Raw genomic sequence first — 24,319 nt, forward strand, 5'->3', positions numbered from 1 at the left:
ACATGCTGTGTGACAAGTCCCAACGACCGCCGAGGTCATTATACAGATCACTGATCGCTGATGTGTCGTTTATGAGATCTTCCTGTTTGGAAGCTAACTAGTGACCATATAGCGATGTACAAACGATCTGCCAAGTCGTGTCGTTGTCGTGATCGCTGGTGCGATCGCTTAGTGTGACAGTACCTTTATGCTCAATTCAAATGAATATGGTCAGGCCACCACTAATTAAGCCATCCACAATATGGGCCAACAGGAGCCAAGAAAGAATGAGGTGTGCTCTCCTCAGAGTGGCTCAATGATATTGAGGTCAGGAGACTGAGATGGCCACTCCAGAACCTACAATTTGTTTTGCTGTAGCCAATGACAGGTCAACTTGGCCTTGAGTATTGGATCGTTGTCACATTGGAATGTCCAAGTACGTCCCATGCACAGCTTCTGGGCTGATGATTGCAAATTTGCCTCCAGTATTTGCTGATTACGTGCTGCATTCATCTTTCATTCAACTTTGACCAAGTTTACTGTGCCTTTGTAGCTCACACGTCCCCAAAATATCAGCTATCCACCTCTATGCTTTACAATAGGAAGGGTGTTCCTTTCATCATAGGCCTTTTTAACCTCTCTCCAAATGTAATGCTTATGGTTGTGGCAGCTAACATAGAAAAAATTCAAAAAAACTCACACAACAAGATATGGCCTTACCAGAACCCTGTCTGATGACAAAAGTACATATAGCAGGATGCAGCTGGCCTCCACTAATAGAGGCAAGGGGCAGCTCAGGTGCAAACTACTGATAAAAACAGCCACCCCACACCTAACAACCATGGTAGGATTGGCTGCCTAGTAGGAAAAATGCACATAGATAAGGCTTGCATAGGACATCAGTCACACATATATAAGTGTGATGCAAAGTGTCTGGCTTGCAACCTATTAATGACGCCCATAGTATTAGCAGGCGGGCTGCTACAGCAATAAAATATGCAGCACACAGTGACAGACGCCCCAATAGACCAAGTCAACAAAAAGAGGCCAGACTGCATCCTGCAAAAAATGATATAAGTGCAAAAAAATTAATGCATACAATGAGTACATTAAATGAGGTATTGGTTAATATTTTGGCCAAAATAGATATAGCTTGCAAGCCAACATCAAGGCTCCTCATGATATTGCAGGTCCCTAACACTAATATCAAAACAGCTAACATTAGAAAAAATTCAAAAAAACTCACACAACAAGATATGGTCTTACCAGAACCCTTTCTCATGATAAATGCACATATAGCAGGATGCAGCAGGCCTCCACTAAGAGAGGCAAAAAATGCACATAGATAAGGCTTGCATAGGACATCAGTCACACATATATAAGTGTGATGCAAAGTGTCTGGCTTGCAACCTATTAATGACGCCCATAGTATTAGCAGGCGGGCTACTACAGCACGAAAATATGCAACAAACAGTGACAGACGCCCAAATAGACCAAGCCAACAAAAAGAGGCCAGACTGCATCCTGCAAAAAATGATATAAGTGCAAAAAAATTAATGCATACAATGAGTACATTAAATGAGGTATTGGTTAATATTTTGGCCAAAATAGATATAGATTGCAAGCCAACGTCAAGGCTCCTCATGATATTGCAGGTCCCTAACACTAATATCAAAACAGCTAACATAGAAAAAATTCAAAAAAACTCACACAGCAAGATATGGCCTTACCAGAACCCTGTCTGATGACAAATGCACATATAGCAGGATGCAGCAGGCCTCCACTAATAGAGGCAAGGGGTAGCTCAGGTGCAAACTACTGATAAAAACAGCCACCCCACACCTAACAAACCATGGTGGGGTTGGCTGCCTAGTTGGAAAAATGCACATAGATAAGGCTTGCATAGGACATCAGTCACACATATATAAGGCTAATTTCACACTTGCTTTTTTTTGCAGCGCGTTTTTCCCGCAAAAAAATGCATTGAAAAAACGCATACAAACGCATACAACTGCTGCGTTTTTTTCAAGCATTTTTATGAGCATGCATGAAAAAAACGCAGCGTTTTTATGCGTTTGTATGCGTTTTTAGTGCGTTTTTACCGCGTTTGCGTTTTTTCCAAACATTAGGTGGCCCCTCACACTAACCCAAACCATGACTTTACTAACCCTAACCCTAACCCTAACCCTGACCCTAACCCTAACCCTAACCCTGACCCTAACCCTAACCCTATCCCTGACCCTAACCCTGACCCTAACCCTAACCCTGACCCTAACCCTAACCCTGACCCTAACCCTAACCCTGACCCTAACCCTAAACCTAACCCTGACCCTAACCCTAACCCTAACCCTGACCCTAACCCTTAACCAAACCATACTAACCCTAACCCAAACCCTAAACCCTAACTAACCCTAACCCTGACCCTAACCCAAACCCTGACCCTAACCCTAACCCTGACCCTAACCCTGACCCTAAACCCCCTTAACTAACCCTAACTCTAACCCAAACCCCTAAATTCCATGGTTAACAAAAAAAACGCATGTGCAAAAAAACGCATACATAAGCATGCCAATGCGCACATATGCGCACCCATAGACTTATAATGGGTGTCTTGCTGTAAAAAAACGCATTGCGCGCGCATGCGTTTTTTTGAGGCAAGTCGGACGCCCAAAAAATGCAACAGGATGCATTTTGTGCGCCCGAGCGCATACCGCAAAAAAACGCATGCGCTCAAAAACGCATACAAACGCGTGTGTATGCGCACATAAGCGCATCCCATGCAAAGTATAGGAAAAAAAAATTGCATGCGTTTTTTAGCGCTAAAATACCGCGAAAAAAACGCAAGTGTGAAACCAGCCTAAGTGTCTGGCTTGCAACCTATTAATGACGCTCAAAGTATTAGCAGGCGGGCTGCTACAGCACTAAAATATACAACACACAGTGACAGACGCCCCAATAGACCAAGCCAACAAAAAAAGGCCAGACTGCATCCTGCAAAAAATGATATAAGTGCAAAAAATGCACATAGATATGGCTTGCATAGGACGTCAGTCACACATACTGTATATAAGTGTGATGCAAAGTGTCTTGCTTGCAACCCACCTGCTAATACTATAGGGATCATTAATAGGTTAAATACAATAGCCAAGGTATATATGAGCATCTTACATGTAAAATCATAACACACTGGTGCTCAGGTATAGGACAATCACGGATCAGTCGCTACTATACATTAAACGTGAGTGTGGAGACCACAAAAATACGACCAAAAAAATACGACCATGATACAGGATCTTTTGGTCGTATTTTTGTGGTCTCCACACTCACGTTGATCATTAATAGGTTGCAAGCCAGACACTTTGCATCATCACACTTACACTCACTGGCCACTTTATTAGGTACACCTGTCCAACTGTGTGTTAAGACTTAATTTCTAATCAGCCAATCACATGGCGGCAACTCAGTGCATTTAGGCATGTAGACATGGTCAAGACAATCTCCTGCAGTTCAAACCAAGCATCAGTATGGGGAAGAAAGGTGATTTGAGTGCCTTTGAACGTGGCATGATTGTTGGTGCCAGAAGGGCTGGTCTGAGTATTTCAGAAACTGCTGATCTACTGGGATTTTCACGCACAACCATCTCTAGGGTTTACAGAGAATGGTCCGAAAAAGAAAAAAAATCCAGTGAGCGGCAGTTCTGTGGCCGGAAATGCCTTGTTGATGCCAGAGGTCAGAGGAGAATGGGCATACTGGTTCAAGCTGATAGAAAGGCAACAGTGACTCAAATTGCCACCCGTTACAACCAAGGTAGGCAGAAGAGCATCTCTGAACGCACAGTGCGTCGAACTTTGAGGCAGATGGGCTACAGCAGCAGAAGACCACACTGGGTACCACTCCTCTCAGCTAAGAACAGGCATCTGATGGCTACTTTCAGCAGGATAATGCGCCATGTCATAAAGCTCGAATCATCTCAGATTGGTTTCTTGAACATGACAATGAGTTCACTGTACTCAAGTGGCCTCCTCAGTCACCAGATCTCAATCCAATAGAGCATCTTTGGGATGTGGTGGAACGGGAGATTCGCATCAGGGATGTGCAGCCGACAAATCTGCGCCAACTGTGTGATGCCATCATGTCAATATGGTCCAAAATCTCTGAGGAATGCTTCCAGCACCTTGTTGAATCTCTGCCACGAAGAATTGAGGCAGTTCTGAAGGCAAAAGGGGGTCCAACCCGTTACTAGCATGGTGTACCTAATAAAGTGGCCAGTGAGTGTATATATGTGTGACTGACGTCCTATGCAAGCCTTATCTATGTGCATTTTTCCTACTAGGCAGCCCATCCCACCATGGTTTGTTAGGTGTGGGGTGGCTGTTTTATCAGTAGTTTGCACCTCAGCTGCCCCTTGCCTCTATTAGTGGAGGCCAGCTGCATCCTGCTATATGTGCATTTGTCATCAGACAGGGTTCTGGTAAGGCTTATGGTTGTGGCCAAAAAATTCAATTTTAGTCTCATCACTCCAAATTACCTTGTTCCAGAAGTTTTGAGGATTGTCTCTGTGCTGTTTTGCATATTGTAGGTGAGATACCTTGTTACATTTGCTCTGTAATAGCTTTCTTCTGGCGACTTGACCATGCAGCCCATATTTCTTCAAATGCCTCCTTATTGTGCATCTTGAGACAGCCACACTGCTAGTTTTCAGAGAGTCCAGTATTTCAGCTGATGTTTTTTGTGGGTTATTCTTTGCATCTCAAACTATTTTCCTGTCAGTTGTGGATGACCATGGTTTTGTTTTTACAGAGCCCCTGATTTTCCATTTGTTAATCAGAGTTTGAAAGTTGCTGACTGACATAATCAATTCCTTGGATATCTTTTTGTATCCCTTATCTTTTTTATACAGTTCAACTACCTTTTCCCGTAGATCCGTTGACAATTCTTTTCCTTTCCGCATGACTCACAATCCAGAAATGTCAGTGGCTGGATGAGAGATGCAAGAGTCTGTCTAGAACCCAGGGCACATAGTCTAATGCCAGTATAGGAGCTTCTGCAGAGGTCAATAATTTTGTTTGGTAGTCTGTCCAACAGGCCATATTGTGAAAGTGGAGGACAATGTGCACACACAGGATTATTTACAGGAAACATAACTGTTCTGCAGGTCAGTTTCCAGATTTGCTCTTTCCAGAAAAAAAGCAGTGTATGTGGTTTTGTGTTGATGTGGTGCAGCACATTACCCATGTCCAATACCTAAAAAATATACAATGTTAGGACATTTATCATCATGGCAAAATACAGGAGAGGATTATGAGAAGCTTCAGGACATTGCTAGAAAAATATGCTAATTACTGAGCAATAGGTACTGGCACAAGAAATATTCACACGAGCTGCACCAACAGTGACTTCATGATAGAGTAATCTCTGTTTGGTGTATGGCAGTGGGTACACAAATTGAGGGTCCAATATTCTTTGTTGATAATGTTTGTGTCCATTCATTTTTTTGTGTAAGTAAATGCTCACAAGTTTAAGGATTGTTTCATTCAGAAAACAGCAGGAACCCACTTTTTATGTTATATTATACTACATTTCCCAATATTTAGAAAACTTCAGAGAACATTGGATGGCAGAGACCCCTAGGAAACATACTCTTTTGCTCTACTTCTAATGTGTCCCTGAAGTAGCCAAGTGCATAAATTAGAAATAGGTCAAATATTTGAAGCTGTATACAAGAATAAACTGTCCATCTGTCACTTTATTTTTGCCACCCTTGAAATTGTTCAAAAAATGAAGTATTTCTCCCAGAAATCTATTGCAATTATACTTGTTTTGTTATACACATGTGTATTCTCTTTGTGTGTATTGGAAAAAAAATGAGGAAAAAAAGGCAAATTGGACATAATTTCACAAACAAAAGCACAAAAATTGGTCAGCAAAATTTGACTGTAGTATACCAAAATGTATGTGAGTAAGCCTACATCCTTCTGGGAGAAAGTCTTGTGGGCATATGAGACCAAGATAGAGCTTTTTGATAAAGCACATCATTCTACACTCACTGGCCACTTTATTAGGTACACCTGTCCAACTGTGTGTTAAGACTTAATTTCTAATCTGCCAATCACATGGCGGCAACTCAGTGCATTTAGGCATGTAGACATGGTCAAGACAATCTCCTGCAGTTCAAACCGAGCATCAGTATGGGGAAGAAAGGTGATTTGAGTGCCTTTGAACGTGGCATGATTGTTGGTGCCAGAAGGGCTGGTCTGAGTATTTCAGAAACTGCTGATCTACTGGGATTTTCACGCACAACCATCTCTAGGGTTTACAGAGAATGGTCCGAAAAAGAAAAAAAATCCAGTGAGCGGCAGTTCTGTGGCCGGAAATGCCTTGTTGATGCCAGAGGTCAGAGGAGAATGGGCAGACTGGTTCGAGCTGATAGAAAGGCAACAGTGACTCAAATTGCCACCCGTTACAACCAAGGTAGGCAGAAGAGCATCTCTGAACGCACAGTGCGTCGAACTTTGAGGCAGATGGGCTACAGCAGCAGAAGACCACACCGGGTACCACTCCTCTCAGCTAAGAACAGGAAACTGAGGCTACAATTTGCACAAGCTCATCGAAATTGGACAGTAGAAGATTGGAAAAACGTTGCCTGGTCTGATGAGTCTCGATTTCTGCTGCGACATTCGGATGGTAGGGTCAGAATTTGGCGTAAACAACATGAAAGCATGGATCCATCCTGCCTTGTATCAACGGTTCAGGCTGGTGGTGGTGGTGTCATGGTGTGGGGAATTTTTTCTTGGCACTCTTTGGGCCCCTTGGTACCAATTGAGCATCGTTGCAACGCCACAGCCTACCTGAGTATTGTTGCTGACCATGTCCATCCCTTTATGACCACAATGTACCCAACATCTGATGGCTACTTTCAGCAGGATAATGCGCCATGTCATAAAGCTCGAATCATCTCAGATTGGTTTCTTGAACATGACAATGAGTTCACTGTACTCAAATGGCCTCCTCAGTCACCAGATCTCAATCCAATAGAGCATCTTTGGGATGTGGTGGAACGGGAGATTCGCATCAGGGATGTGCAGCCGACAAATCTGCGCCAACTGTGTGATGCCATCATGTCAATATGGTCCAAAATCTCTGAGGAATGCTTCCAGCACCTTGTTGAATCTCTGCCACGAAGAATTGAGGCAGTTCTGAAGGCAAAAGGGGGTCCAACCCGTTACTAGCATGGTGTACCTAATAAAGTGGCCAGTGAGTGTATGTTTTACTGAAAATGGAATGGGTCCTATAAATAAAAGAGTACATTACCTACAATCAAATATGGTGGAGGTTCAGAGATGTTTTTGGGTTGTTTAGCTGCCTCTGGCAATGAGTTCCTTTACTGTGCATGGCATCATAAAATCTGAAGATTACCAAAGTATTTTAGGTCGTACTGTATTGCCCATTGACAGAAAGATGGGTTTGCATCCTCGGTCATGGAATCAAAGCACTGGAGAGTTCTGCAGTGGCCAGCAATGAGTCCATTTCTAAATCCCATTGCACACCTGTGGAAAAATCTTAAAATTTCTGTTGGGAGAAGGTGCCTTCTAGTATGAGAGACCTGGAGCAGTTGGCAAAAATAAGAGTAAGCCAAAATTCCAGGTAACAGTTGTAAGAAGCTTGTTGAAAGAAGCTTGTTCATGGTTATAGCAAACAATTGTTTGCAGTTATTTATTCCAAAGGGTGAGCAAACAAATATTAGGTTCAGGGTGCTTACAATTTTGTTCATCCCTTCTTGGGGTTTTGTATGAAATTATGTCCAATTTGACTTTTTTCTCAGTTGTTTATGTTGTTGCATGTATATAACAAAACGTGTAATTGCAATAATTGCAATAATTTTCTGTGGGAAATAATTCATTTTCTGGAACAATTCCAAGGGTGCTAACACTTTTGACCATAACTATATATATATATATATATATATATATATATATATATATTTAATAGAGTCCCTTGTTGTGAAATCCATTTTTTTTGCAGTCTGCTCTCTGCATTTGTCTTGCAGTTTACACTATTGATCACGGATTTTGTTCAGAAGTTTTAGACCAAAAAACAATACATTTACCTATCTATACTAATGGAAACAAACAAACAAACAAACAAACAAACGTATTATGATTACTTACAGAGTTATAAATCGTTAAAAGGTTTGAAATTTTGAAATTCTTTCAAAATATCCATATTTTTTAAATTTCTTCCAAACCCAAAACTTTCAACTAAGATATGACTTACTGAAAAATTACTTAATAATATAGTATCTACAGTGTGTAGTCCCATATTGCTCTCCTAAATCTGAAGGTATCTAACATCCAAACTCTCCCAAAACAATAGGGTTTATTTTCCATATTCTAACAGTGGAAACCAGATTTTCACTTGGTGTCCAATTAATGCTGTATTTGCATACAGACTTGTTTGCAATATATTAAAACAAAAGCTTTATGGTTTAAGAGATATTCTAGCTATAGAAATTCCTGGCAAGGCCATCCATAAATAAACTGGAGCAGTGGGCAGCAACTAACAGAATGGTTTATAACAGGGAAAAATGCAAAGTACTACATCTGGGCAATAAAAATGAAAAAAGCATATACAGAATGGGAGGAATAGGGCTAAGCAACAGTACATGTGAAAAAGACTTGGGTATACTAATAGATCACAGACTGAATATGAGTCAACAGTGTGATGCAGCAGCAAAAAAGGCAAATGCAATTCTAGGATTTATTAACAGAAGCATACAGTCTAGATCATGTGAAGTCATTATTGCCCTCTACTCCTCTTTGGTCAGACCTCATTTGGAATACTGTGTCCAGTTTTAGGCACCACATTTTAAAAAAGACATCAACAAACTGGAGCAAGTTCAGAAAAGAGCGACCAGAATGGTGACCGGTCTGCAAACCCTGTCTTATGAGGAAAGGTTGCAGGATTTGGGAATGTTTAGTGTTGTGAGTTCATTTTCACCGTCGATGTCTGATGAACTCCCTCTTCTGGTGAAGGAAGGTAGTGAGGCTGATTACCAAACACCTGATCTGGTAGATGATGACTGGGTAACAGGAACTTCTGACTGGATATAAGGCAGCTGACGCCCTTCTGAGTCGCTGGTGAGTTCTCTGCTGGATTCTTGGAGACCAGTCTGATTCCTGCTTCCCAAAGATAAGCTTTTTGCTCTGCTATTGAACTTATTAGTTTTGTTTTGTTTACCTTGTTTTTTGGAGTTCAGACATCCCTGGTCGGGGGTGTGCTGAGTTCCATTTTTGTCTCTGATCAGTTTGTCTCTTTGCTCTGTCTTCAGAATTTACCTGAGTGCTGATATAGTCATTTTGAAGTCCTAGCGACTTCAGGGCCTGTTTTTCCTATCAGACGGTTGGGACATTTTTTGGTAGGGTTTTTTACAGATTGCAGACAGCAGCTTTTCTATCCTGTCCTTTTTAGTTAGCTTGGGCCCCATCGTTTCCTCAACCTATCTTTCTATCTGTGTTAGTGTTTTCATCTTGCTTCACCGTCATTATATGTTGGGGGCTGCCTATTGCTTTGGGGTCTGCTCTGGGGCAGTTTAGATTTCCCCTTTCTTTCTTTAGGCCTATTTAGTTCTCTGGCTGTGATCGAGGGGTCTAGGGCATCGTAGGAACCCCTCACGGCTAATGTTAGTTGTTGTGGATAGGATCAGGGGTCTGCAATCCGATAGCTACCAACCTCTCCGGTTTTCTGGACTTAGCTTGTATTTTTGTTTTTTCCTCCTTCGGTGACTCATTCAAAACAGAATCACCAGCCATACCGCAGATCCTAGGGTACTCAATAGCAGGAGAGAATTGTAAAAAAAAAAAAAAAAAATAGTTTGTCAGAATTTTTTTTTTTGTGTATATTTTTTCCTCTATGTCTCTGAGGCCGTAGGGGGAATTTTTTTTTCCTTCGCAATGGAGATGAAGCAATTGTCTGATCGTGTGGAGCAGCTCACTGCTAAAGTGCGGGGAATTTCCGCCTATCTTGCTCATTCACATGCTGCTGAACCAAAGATCCCTACTGATGTGATTTTTGGGGATCGGTCTAAATTTTTGAATTTTAAGAATAATTGTAAATTATTTTTTGCCTTGAAGCCTAACTCGTAGGGGAGCTCCGCGCAGCAGGTTAAAATTGTCATCTCTTTGCTGTGCCCCCAGGATTGGACATTTTCTTTGAAACCTGATGATCCTATTCTTACTAATGTGAACGCATTTTTTCAAGCCTTGAGGTTGTTGTATGATGAACCTGATGCTATTGATCAGGCTGAAAAGGCCCTGTTGGCATTGAGCCAGGGTCGGGATTCTGCAGAGTTGTACTGTCAAAAATTCCGAAAGTGGGCGGTCCATACTACCTGGAATGATGGTGCCTTGGCTGCTCTCTTTCGGAAGGGTTTGTCAGAAACCGTAAAAGATACTATGGCGGGATTTCCTGTTCCCTCTGGTCTTGACGATTCTATGTCATTAGCCATTCAGGTTGATCAGCGTTTGCGGGAACGCAAAACCACACGAGAGGTGTTGCCACCTGTTGAACAAATGTCTGAACCTATGCAATGTGATAGAGTTTTGTCTAGGGCGCAACATCAGGAGTTCAGAAGGCGTAATAAGCTGTGTTTCTTCTGTGGTGATGCCACGCATATTATTTCTGTCTGCCCTAAATGAGAGAAACGTTTTGCAAACACATTTGCTGTGGGTGGTGTTCAACCTAAGTTTCTTCTGGAAATTACTCTGATCTGCTCCCTGTCCACATTTTCCGCTAAGGCTTTTGTGGATTCGGGAGCAGCTCTGAGCCTGATGGACTTGGATTTTGCTAAACATTGTGGATTTCCTATGACACCTCTGCGGCCGCCTATCCCTTTGAGGGGTATTGATGCTACTCCTTTGGCGAAGAATAAACCTCAGTTTTGGACCCAGGTGGTAATGCGGGTCGCCCCAGACCATCAAGAGAATTGCAGATTTTTGGTGTTGCATAATTTGCATGATACCATTGTTCTGGGGTTTCCCTGGTTGCAAATCCATAATCCAGTTTTGGATTGGAAATCTGTGTCTGTGGTGAGTTGGGGCTGTCGGTGTGCCCTTAGTGATGCTCCTGTTTTCTCCACCTCTCCCCAGTCGCATGATGTTCCTGACTATTTCGCTGATTTTTATGATGTATTTAGTGAGAATGAGTCTGCGTCTTTGCCTCCTCATAGGAGTTATGACTGTGCAATTGAGCTGAGCCCTGGGTGTAAATTTACCAAGGGTCGACTTTTCAATTTATCTGTACCCGAGCACGAGGCTATGCGATCCTATATTAACCCCTTCACTACCAAGGGTGGTTTGCACGTTAACTACCGGGCCAATTTTTACAATTCTGACCACTGTACCTTTATGAGGTCATAACTCTGGAACGCTTCTATGGATCCCGGTGATTCTGACATTGTTTTCTCGTGACATATTGTACTTCATGTTAGTGGTAAAATTGCATTCAAATAACTTGCGTTTAATTTGTGAAAAAAACGGAAATTTGGCGAAAATTTTGAAAATTTCGCAATTTTCCAACTTTGAATTTTTATGCCCTTAAATCACAGCGATACGGCACACAAAAAACTTAATACATAACATTTCCCACATGTTTACTTTACATCAGCACAGTTTTGGAACCAAAATTTTTTTTTGTTAGGAAGTTATAAGGGTTAAAAATTGACCAGCGATTTCTCATTTTTGCAACACCATTTTATTTTTAGGGACCACTTCACATTTGAAGCCACTTTGAGGGGTCTATATGATAGAAAATACCCAAAAGTGACACCATTCTAAAAACTGCACCCCTTAAGGTGCTTAAAACCACATTCAAGAAGTTTATTAACCCTTTAGGTGCGTCACAGGAATTTTTTGAATATTAAAAAAAAAATGAACATTTAACTTTTTTTCACAAAAAAAATACTTCAGGTTCAATTTTCTTTATTTTACCAAGGGTAACAGGAGAAATTGGACTGCAAGACTTATTGTGCAATTTGTCCTGAGTACGCTGATACCTGATATGTGGGGGGGAACCACTGTTTCGGCGCATGGCAGAGCTCAGAATGGAAGGAGCGCCGTTTGACTTTTTCAATGCAAAATTGGCTGGAATTCAGATCGGACGCCATGTCACGTTTGGCGAGCCCCTGATGTACCTAAACAGTGGAAACCCCCCCAAGTGACCCCATTTTGGAAACTAGACCCCCCCAAGGAACTTATCTAGATATGTGGTGAGAACTTTGAACCCACAAGGGCTTCACAGAAGTTTATAACGTACAGCGGTACAATTAAAAAATCATATTTTTTCCACAAAAATGATCTTTTCACCCCCAATTTTTATTTTTCCAAGGGTAACAGGACCCTAAAAGTTATTGTGCAATTTGTCCTGAGTACGCTGATACCCCATATGTGGGTGTAAATGACTATTTGGGCGCATAGCAGAGCTCGGAAGGGAAGCAGCGCCATTTGACGTTTTTGGCTAGAATTGAGATCGGACACCATGTCGCGATTGGAAAACCCCTGATGTACCAAAACAGTGGAAACCCCCCACAAATGACACCATTTTGGAATCTAGACCCCCCAAGGAACTTATCTAGATGTGTGGTGAGAACTTTGAACCCCCAAGGGCTTCACAGAAGTTTATAACGTCCAGCAGTACAATTAAAAAATCATATTTTTTCCACAAAAATGATCTTTTCACCCTCAATTCTTATTTTTCCAAAAGTAACAGGACCCTAAAAGATATTGTGCAATTTATCCTGAGTACGCTGATACCCCACATGTGGGGGTAAACCACTATTTGGGCGTATGGCAGAGCTCGGAAGGGAAGCAGCGCCATTTGACGTTTTTGGCTGGAATTGAGATCGGACACCATGTCGCGTTAGGAAAGCCCCTGATGTACCAAAACAGTAGAAACCCCCCACAAATGACACCATTTTGGAAACTAGACCCCCCAAGGAACTTATCTAGATGTGTGGTGAGCACTTTGAACCCCCCAGTGCTTCACTGAAGTTTATAACGTCCGGGCGTGAAAATAAAAAAATCGTATTTTTTCCACAAACATGATCTTTTAGTCCCCATTTTTTTATTTTCCCAAGGGTAACAGGAGAAATTGGACCCCAAAAGTTGTTGTCCAATTTGTCCTGAGTACGCTGATACCTCATATGTGGGAGAAAACTACTGTATGGGCACACGTCGGGGCTCGGAAGGGAAGTAGTGACGTTTTGGAATGCAGACTTTGATGGAATGGTCTGCGGGTGTCATGTTGCGTTTGGAGAGCCCCTGATGTACCTAAATAGTGGAAACCCCCCACAAGTGACCCCATTTTGGAAACTAGACCCCCTAATGAACTTATCTAGATGTGTGGTGAGCACTTTGAACCCCCCAGTGCTTCACAGAAGTTTATAACGACCGGGCGTGAAAATAAAAATATCGTATTTTTTCAACAAACATCATCTTTTAGTCCCCATTTTTTATTTTCCCAAGGGTAACAGGAGAAATTGGACCCCAAAAGTTGTTGTCCAATTTGTCCTGAGTACGCTGATACCTCATATGTGGGAGAAAACTACTGTATGGGCACACGTCGGGGCTCGGAAGGGAAGTAGTGACGTTTTGGAATGCAGACTTTGATGGAATGGTCTGCGGGTGTCATGTTGCATTTGGAGAGCCCCTGATGTACCTAAACAGTGGAAACCCCCCACAAGTGACCCCATTTTGGAAATTAGACCCCCTAATGAACTTATCTAGATGTGTGGTGAGCACTTTGAACCCCCCAGTGCTTCACAGAAGTTTATAACAACCGGGCGTGAAAATAAAAATATCGTATTTTTTCAACAAACATCATCTTTTAGTCCCCATTTTTTTTATTTTCCCAAGGGTAACAGGAGAAATTGGACCCCAAAAGTTGTTGTCCAATTTGTCCTGAGTACGCTGATACCTCATATGTGGGAGAAAACTACTGTATGGGCACACGTCGGGGCTCGGAAGGGAAGTAGTGACGTTTTGGAATGCAGACTTTGATGGATTGGTATGCGGGTGTCATATGCGTTTGGAGAGCCCCTAATGTACCTAAACTATTGAAACTCCCCACAAGTGACCCCATTTTGGAAACTAGACCCCCCACCGAGCTTATCTAGATGTGCGGAGAGCACTTTGAACCCCCAAGTGCTTCACAGAAGTTTATAACGCCTGGGCGTGAAAATAAAAAAAACATTTTTTTCCGCAAAATTATATTTTTGCCCCCAATTTTTTATTTTCCTAAGGGTAACAGGAGAAATTGGACCCCAAAAGTTGTTTTGTAATTTGTCCTGAGTAGGCTGATACCCTACATGTGGGGGCAAAACACTGTTTGGGCACATGGCAGAGCTTGGAAGGGAAGGAGCACCATTTGACTTTTTCAACGCAGAATTGGCTGGAATTGAGATCAGACGCCATGTTGCCTTTGGAGAGCACCTGATGTGCCCAAACAGTGGAAACCCCCAATTATAACTCCAACCCGAACCTCAACACACCCCTAACCCTAATCTGAGCCCTAGCCCTAACCCTAGCCCTAACCCTAGCCCTAACCCTAACCCTAACCCTAACCCTAGCCCTAACCCTAGCCCTAACCCTAACCCTAGCCCTAACCCTACCGGGAAAATGGAAATAAATACATTTTCTTTTAGTTTTATTATTTTTCCCTAACTAAGGGGGTGATAACGGGGGGTTTGATTTACGATTTATGGCGGTTTTTATGTTTGGCGGCTGTCGCACGCTAAAAGACGCTTTTTATTGTAAAAATAGTTTTTGCATCACCACATATTGTGAGCTATAATTTTTCCGTATTTTGACCCACCGAGTCATGTGAGGTCTTATTTTTTGCGGGACGAGTTGACGTTTTTATTGGTACCATTTTCGGGCACGTGACATTTTTTGATCGCTTTTTATTCCGATTTTTGGGACGCAGAATGAACAAAAACCAGCGTTTCATGAATTTCTTTTGGGGGGGTGCGTTTACACCGTTCCGCGTGCGGTAAAATTGATAAAGCGGTTTTATTCTTCGGGTCAGTACGGTTACAGCGATACCTCATTTAGGTCATTTTTTTATGTTTTGTCGGTTTTTTGCAATGAAAACTATTTTATATAAAAAATAATTATTTTTGTATCGCTTTATTCTGCGAGCTATAACTTTTTTATTTTTTTGCGGATGATGCTGTATGGTGGATTGTTTTTTGCGGGACAAGATGACGTTTTCAGCGGTACCATGCATATTTATATGCGTCTTTTTGATCGCGCGTTATTGCACTTTTTGTTCGGTGGTATGATAATAAATCATTATTTTTTGCTTCGTTTTTTATTTTTATTTTTTAAGGGGTTCGCTAAAGGGGTTAACTAATGGGACAGTTTTATAGGGCAGGTCATTACGGACGCGGCAATACCAAATATGTGTACTTTTATTGTTTTTGTTTTTTTTTATTTTGAAAAAATGGATTTATTGGGGAATATTTTTTTTTTTTTTACTGATTTATTTAGCGATTTTTTTTTAATTATTTTTAACACTTTTTTTTTTTTTTTTTTTTTTTACTTTATTACCTTGTCCCAGGTGGGACATCACTGTCCTGTGACAGATCGCTGATCTGTCACATCACAGATCACTGTGACAGATCAGCGATCTGTCACAGGCACTGCTGCAGACTTCCTCATGCCTGCGCTTTGCAGGCAGTGAGGAAGTCAGCTCCCTGCAGGCCCCCGTCGCCATCTTGGATCCGGGGGCCTGTAGGGAAAGAGCCCCCCGCAGCAGCGCTGCACATTGCGCTGCCGTGGGGGGCTCAGGGAAGCACGGAGGGAGCCCCCTCCCTGCCGATGCTTCCCTTTAACCCCCGGTACACCGCGATCGTGTTTGATCGCGGTGTGCAAGGGGTGAACGTGTCGGGGGCGGTCCGTGACCGCCCCTGACACATTGTGCCGGGTGTCAGCTATGATAATTAGCTGACACTCGGCCGCGATCAGCGGCGCTCACCACGTGGGCGCCGCTGATCGCGATGACGTAATATTCCGTCCATGGTAATTAGGTCCATGGACACATGGACGGAATATTACGTCAATTGTAGGTAAGGGGTTAAGGAGTCGTTGGAGAAGGGTCATATTAGACCATCCTCTTCACCCTTAGGTGCTGGTTTTTTTTCGTGGCTAAGAAAGATGGGTCATTAAGGCCTTGTATTGACTATCGTTCCCTCAACAAAATTACTGTTAAATATCAGTATCCATTACCCCTGATTTCTGATCTATACTCCAGAGTTAAAGGTGCTTGCTGGTTTACAAAGCTTGACCTCAGGGGGGCGTATAATCTTATTCGCATTAAGCATGGGGATGAATGGATGACGGCGTTTAATTCTCCGGAGGGACATTTTGAGTACCTGGTGATGCCTTTTGGGCTCAATAATGCCCCTTCTGTCTTCCAGTGCTTCATGAATGATATTTTCTGAGACTTGGTGGATATATTTTTGATCATCTATCTGGATGATATTTTGATCTTTTCCAAGGATTGGGACTCTCTTGTGGAACATGTTCGGACTGTGTTCCGGATTTTGAGGGAGAATTCCCTGTATGTCAAGGGATCGAAATGCCTTTTTGGTGTACAGAGGATTTCATTTTTGGGATTTATTTTGTCTCCGTCAACTATTGAAATGGACCCGGCCAAGGTACAGGCCATTTATGATTGAGTTCAGCCCACTTCTTTGAAGGCCCTCCAGAAGTTTTTGGGTTTTGCTAATTTTTATCGTAAATTTATAGCTAATTTTTCTGGTATTGCCAAACCATTGACTGATTTGACTAAGAAGGGTGCTGATGTGCTGAATTGGTCTCCGGAGGCTGTTCTTCCTTTCAGGAGCTGAAGCGAAGGTTCACTTCTGCTCCGATTTTGCGGCAACCTGATGTCTCACTCCCATTTCAGGTAGAGGTGGACGCTTCTGAGATTGGTGCAGGAGCTGTTTTGTCCCAAAAAGATCCTGTAACATCTAAAATGAATCCCTGTGCTTTCTTTTCCCGAAAGTTCTCCCCATCCGAACGTAACTATGATGTGGGGAATCGGGAACTGTTAGCCATGAAATGGGCATTTGACGAGTGGAGACATTGGTTGGAGGGAGCTAAACATCAAGTCGTGGTCCTTACTGACCACAAGAATTTGATTTACCTGGAGTCGGCCAAACGCTTGAATCCGAGACAGGCTAGGTGGGCCTTGTTTTTCACACGTTTTGATTTTGTGGTCTCTTTTCTTCCGGGCACTGAGAATGTCAAGGCAGATGCCCTCTCTAGGAGTTTCTTTGCTGATTCTCCTGTTGTGACCAAGCCTGCTACCATCTTAGGTGAGGGGGTAGTTCTTTCTGCCATCTCGCCCGATTTGAGACGTGCTCTGGAAGAGTTTCAGGAGGACAAACCTGAGCGTTGTCCCATTGGAAAATTGTATGTTCCTGACCAGTGGAGGAAGAGAGTGATGTCTGAAGTTCATTGCTCTGCATTGGCTGGTCATCCAGGTATTTTTGGTACTAGAGATTTGGTGAGTCAGTCTTTTTGGTGGCCCGCCTTGTCTCGTGATGTCAGGAATTTTGTGCAGTCCTGTGGGACTTGCTCTCGGTCTAAACCTTGTTCTCGCTCTAGTGGGTTGTTGATGCCTTTGCCGGTGCCCAGGAGGCCATGGACCCATATTTCAATGGATTTTATCTCTGATATGCCTGTCTCTCAGAGAATGACTGTTATTTGGGTGATTTGTGTTAGATTCTCTAAGATGGCCCATCTTGTACCACTCCCTAAGTTGCCATCTTCCTCAGAGTTGGTTCCCTTGCTTTTGCAACAGGTGGTTCGCTTGCACGGGATTCCTGAGAACATTGTATCTGACAGAGGAGTTCAGTTTGTGTCTAGATTTTGGAGGACTTTCTGCTCCAAGCTGGAAATTCAGTTGTCCTTCTCCTCTGCGTTTCACCCTCAGACCAATGGGCAGACGGAGAGAACAAACCAGACTTTGGAGTCGTATTTGAGATGTTTTATTTCTGCTGATCAGGATGATTGGGTTTCATTTTTGTCCTTGGCCGAATTTGCTTTAAATAATAGAGCTAGTTCTGCCACTTTGATGTCACCTTTTTTTTGTAACTTTGGGTTTCATCCTCGATTCGCTTCAGGGCAGTTGGAGCCTTCTGCCTGCCCAGGTGTTGACATTGTGGTGGAGAGAATGCACCAGATCTGGGACCAAGTGGTGAATAAGTTGTCTCTCTCCCAGGAAAAGGCCCAGCGGTTTTCCAACTGGCATAGGACCATTGGTCCCCAGTTTAAGGTGGGTGATATGGTTTGGTTGTCATCAAAGAATATCGCTATGAAGGTGGCTTCTCCAAAGTTTAAACCTAGATTTATTGGACCTTACAAGATTTTGGAGATTCTTAATCCAGTCTCTTTTCGATTGGCTCTTCCTGTTACATTTAAGATCCATAACGTGTCTCATAAGTCTCTGCTAAAGAGGTTTGTTGAGCCAGTACTTCCTGTGGTGGCACCTCCTGACCCGGTATTGGTTGAAGGTAATGTGGAATTTGAGGTTGAGAAGATACTGGATTCTCGCCTGGCTAGACGGAGACTCCAGTATTTGGTGAAATGGAAGGGTTATGGCCAGGAGGATAATTCTTGGGTCCCTGCATCCGATATTCAAGTCGAAAGATTGGTTAGTGCCTTTCATCGGGCCCATCCTGATCGCCCTGGTGGCGTGGATGAGGGTTCGGTGACCCCTCCTCAAGGGGGAGGTACTGTTGTGAGTTCATTTTCCCCTTCACCGTCGATGTCTGATGAACTCCCTCTTCTGGTGAAGGAAGGTAGTGAGGCTGATTACCAAACACCTGATCTGGTAGATGATGACTGGGTAACAGGAACTTCTGACTGGATATAAGGCAGCCGACGCCCTTCTGAGTCGCTGGTGAGTTCTCTGCTGGATTCTTGGAGACCAGTCTGATTCCTGTTTCCCAAAGATAAGCTTTTTGCTCTGCTATTGAACTTATTAGTTTTGTTTTGTTTACCTTGTTTTTTGGAGTTCAGCCATCCACGGTCGGGGGTGTGCTGAGTTCCATTTTTGTCTCTGATCAGTTTGTCTCTTTGCTCAGTCTTCAGAATTTACCTGAGTGCTGATATAGTCATTTTGAAGCCTAGCGACTTCAGGGCCTGTTTTTCCTATCAGATGGTTGGGACATTTTTTGGTAGGGTTTTTTACAGATTGCAGACAGCAGCTTTTCTATCCTGTCCTTTTTAGTTAGCTTGGGCCCCATCGTTTGCTCAACCTATCTTTCTATCTGTGTTAGTGTTTTCATCTTGCTTCACCGTCATTATATGTTGGGGGCTGCCTATTGCTTTGGGGTCTGCTCTGGGGCAGTTTAGATTTCCCCTTTCTTTCTTTAGGCCTATTTAGTTCTCCGACTGTGATTGAGGGGTCTAGGGCATCGTAGGAACTCCCACGGCTACTGTTTAGATGTTGTGGATAGGATCAGGGGTCTGCATTCCGATAGCTACCAACCTCTCCGGTTTTCTGGACTTAGCTTGTATTTTTGTTTTTTCCTCCTTCGGTCACTCATTCATAACAGTTTAGCCTGCAAAAGAGAAGACTGAGCGGAGACTTAATAACTGTCTACAAATATCTCAAGGGCTGTCACATTGCAGAAGGATCATCTTTATTCTCATTTGCACAAGGAAAGACTAGAAGCAATGGGATGAAACTGAATGGGAGGAGACACAGATTAGATATTAGAAAAAACTTTTTGACAGTTAGAGTGATCAATGAGTGGAACAGGCTGCCATGAGAGGTGGTGAGTTCTCCTTCAATAGAAGTCTTCAAACAGAGGCTGGACAGATATCTGTCTGGGACGATTTAGCGAATCCTGCTTTGAGAAGGGGGTTGGCCCATATGGCCCAGGAGGTCCTTTCCAACTCTACGATTCTATGATTCATATACATTTTTATAAATTCTTTGTGAGGAGAATGGAAAAAAAAGGCAAAAAGAATGCTTTCACTTTGTTAAACCCCTGAGCTGCTGCTGTCAATAGCATCTAAGGGGTTAAGTTAGTATTACTCATAGCTGTGATCCCAGCATTGCTGCTGCTGGCGCTGTCAATTTTTTTTTCCTTACCTTAATTCTAGAACACGATGCTAAGTGTAGAAATTATACCCAATAGAATATGCATCTTGCAAGTTCATCATTACAAGGTTGATCTAGGTTATAAGTTTGGCTGAAGAGTAAAACTTAATCACAAGGTAAATTCTAAATTTAGATGTGAGAGGAAAGAAAAGTTACGTTTTTTGAGCTGGAATGCCTATCAATTTTTTTTTCATATACTGTGCATCTAATAAGAAGCAATTTTCTTGCAATATGATTTTGCAATATTAATACAAATAGAAGCAACCCAATCTCATCTAAATTAAGGAAAATAACTTTGACCTTACTAAAGTATTCTGCCGCTAGAAATGCAGAAACTCATTTCAAAGAGATTTTTCCTGGTCTAAGGACAAGACAATAAAACAAGAGAGTTGTTATCATTACAAAGACCCATAAATCTACCCCAAAGTATGCTAATGGAAAATGGATGACACATCTAATATGATGTGTGTAGAAAATGTCTTTATTGTCAATTTGTAAAATAAAACATAATGCAATATGGTATAATTTAATACATTTTATACAAAAACAATTCATAAATATTCTTTCTCTCATTTTTCATTTTTTCAGGTTTCTTGAGCCCTCGTTTAGTTTTTGGTGATATGTTGAGCAACATGGTCCTTAAATAATTGTGGCCGATATGCTGCCACACCACAATCATCAGGACATTTTCTACAACAATGTAACATTCAAGGAGACCCCCAAAAATAGTAATTTTCCAAGTGATGGACAAGCCAAAAATATGATTTTGGTATACTCAGGTGCAGGGATCAGCGGATCCGTGGATGTTCAGATTCATTGGATTCGACCGAACTTTAGTCCAAAATTGGTTCGGGTATCAGGACTATACCCGAACTTGAACCTGAACCCAAACCCCATAGACATAAACGGGGACCCAAATTTTGGAGCTGGAAAATCAATCTCTCCCTCTTTCTTTCTGCTTCTCCTCCCCGAACTCGGGAACTGTAAAAAGGACTTCCAGGAGAAGTCAGTGTTCGGAGTTCAGCACCGGACATTAGGTGTCCGGTATGAACCCAGAACTTTGCAGTTCAGGTTCACTCATCGCAATTCAGGAAATGTTTGTGCTCTACAGTATGTGTCTAATCTCTATGTGAGTGCGATTTCATTTGCAGCTAGTTGTGGTTTTTGTTTTCCTACCGCAATAATATATAGAATTTATACTTTGAGAAATTGAAGTCCAAAGCGAAAATCCAGAAAATGGCTAAATAGTATGCATTCTTTTATATGGTCTTTTCAATTTTGCCATTAAGTTTGCTTTTGCATCTAAAATTAAAAATAAGGGTTGAAAACCAAAGACATTACCATGGAAAAAAAAAGAAAGCGGTGGTCCCCAGTCACTGCCAAAAATCACCTACAATGGATTGAGTTACTGGGAACCTTATCCATACAACACGATTTGGAATCAGTATATGTCATCTCCTTTCCTTCTTTAAGGGAGGAGACTTCTTTTCTGTTACCAATTTCGAAAATTTCTGCATCATTTCTGCATATCTTGACAAGAAAAACACTGCTCAAAATATGTGTTTTTGCCACTTTCTTGCTGCATTTTTTCATGCAAAACACTGAAAGAATTGACATGCTGCAGAATGAAATCTGCAAGGAAAAATAAGTAATGCGGGCATGAGACTTCAGGAGTGTCCTCCACTTTGCTGGGACTAGGAAATCCTTCAGATTTTATGATGAAAAATGCAAAGAAAAAACGAGAGCAAAATGTGACAAAAATGCTACATGTGCACAGATCCTTAGGTTTCTGTCTGTACATGTAGATGATCTTTATCTGCTGGATGGAAAGTGATGTACTCCTTTTGCATTGGGTCAATAAGAGCCTAAAGTGGAATCTGTCAGGTGATTCATGCTGCCCAAACCATAGGCAGCATGAATCGCAGCCTGATTACACGATTGCAGCCAGACATCTTATTTTCAGATGTTTCAGAGAAAATATACTTGGAAGACCATGCTGGGGACAATAGACATAGATTACTTTTTCCTGCGCCACTTATGGAGATTCATAGGCTTCTCATGTACAAGCAAAACCAAAGGAAAAAACAAGGCGTGTATATACCCTAATTAAAATAAATAAGTAAAAAAGCAAGTGCATTAAATAACATAGGGTACTTGGTAAACACTATTTTGATCAAAAAAGTATAAAGCTGTCCCACCACGGCAAGATGTACCCATTTGAGACAGTAACTACACTAATGGTTAAAACCTACCTAGTGTGAATAGTGGCAGAGTCTCTGGGTCCCAAACAGACACCCAGCTTCAGAGGGACTATAAGTGAACTACACAGCTCAGTAGAAAGGAGGCCACACCCTATTTGTACTGAATACAAAAATGCTGAAGAGAAACAAAAAACTGAACTGGAGTAGACTTGAATGACATGCATGATGTAAAAGAATGTTCACACTGGCCATAAAAGCAAGCAAAACCAAAGGAAAAAACAAGGAAGGGAGAGATCAGTCACTGGCCACTGATGACGATGGAATAGATTGAGTTGGTTGGGCATTGAGTTGGTTGGGCATTGAGCTGATAAGGCATTGAGTTGATAGGTCATGGAGTTGGTAAGGCATTGAGTTGATAGGTCATTGAGTTGGTTGTGCATTGAGTTGATAGGTCATGATGTTGGTTGGGCATTGAGTTGATAGGGCATTGATAGGTCATTGAGTTGGTTGGGCATTGACTTGGTTACGCATTGAGTTGATAGGTCATTGAGTTGGTTGGGCATTGAGTTGGTTGGGCATTGAGCTGATAAGGCATTGAGTTGATAGGTCATGGAGTTGGTAAGGCATTGAGTTGATAGGTCATTGAGTTGGTTGTGCATTGAGTTGATAGGTCATGATGTTGGTTGGGCATTGAGTTGATAGGGCATTGATAGGTCATTGAGTTGGTTGGGCATTGACTTGGTTACACATTGAGTTGATAGGTCACTGAGTTGGTTGGGCATTGAGTTGGTTGGGCATTGAGCTGATAAGGCATTGAGTTGATAGGTCATGGAGTTGGTAAGGCATTGAGTTGATAGGTCATTGAGTTGGTTGTGCATTGAGTTGATAGGTCATGATGTTGGTTGGGCATTGAGTTGATAGGGCATTGATAGGTCATTGAGTTGGTTGGGCATTGACTTGGTTACGCATTGAGTTGGTAGGTCATTGAGTTGGTTAGACATTGAGTTGATAGGGCATTGAGTCGATCGGGCTTTGAGTTGATAGGTCACTGAGTTGGTTGGGCATTGAGTTGGTATGACATTATTTACTTAAACACATATCACTAATTTAAATAAACAGTGCTAATACTAATGTCAATCCTCAAGTGAGAATACCAATGTTTTATGGTTTGAACTTGGGAAAATTACAAAAATAAATAGGTCTGACATCTTGCTGCAGTTGCATTATTTTCTCCAAGAATGCTGCAAAAAATGATCTCATAGTTTTTGCTCCATTTCTGTTGCATTTTTGCATTTACTTATTGCTTTCTATGCTGCAAAAACACTGAAAGTATTAACATGCTGCAGTTTTAAAAAATGCAACAGTTCTCCAGTTCAGTCAGAAAAAAAAACAAGTGTGTGCATGAGAATTCTTAAACCTCTTGGCTTTTGCTGGTACTGTATAAAGCAGCTTTTAATTTGTATAAAAAATTCAGCAAAAACACAATCTGTGAACACAGTCTTACTTTAGGTTCTCCGTGTATCTTCTGCACTTTCTTTCCATAATTTGTTACCCATTATATGGCCAAAATTCCTCAGCACAAATAAATACGATAACTTGACTTTTCATCTACCATCTTTGCACAAGCCATTGAATGTTTACTTGACTATCAAGCAGTTGTATGTTATATTTTTATATTAGAGAAAGACTGACGCCGACAGGTATCATCTGCTAGTGACGTGATAACAAGCATCTCAGTTGGGTCCAATCTAAACTGCTTATCTATAGGCTTGAACATCTCACTAGACAGACAGAGTGACTGAAAAGAAAATGTATCCCTCATTTTCTTTGCAACATCTTGCAAGCATTTCAGATGCAGACATGACAAGGAGACATGATAATTTCGCCCATTTTGTACATTTTCTTGATCAGCGTCTCAAACAACCTGAAATGTCAACTTCTAAAGGCAGCTTGTCACAGACTTCATC

The sequence above is a fragment of the Dendrobates tinctorius genome, unplaced genomic scaffold (assembly GCF_039654945.1).
Source record: "Dendrobates tinctorius isolate UK_male_01 unplaced genomic scaffold, ASM3965494v1 ptg000086l, whole genome shotgun sequence".
Classification (NCBI taxonomy): Eukaryota; Metazoa; Chordata; class Amphibia; order Anura; family Dendrobatidae; genus Dendrobates; species Dendrobates tinctorius.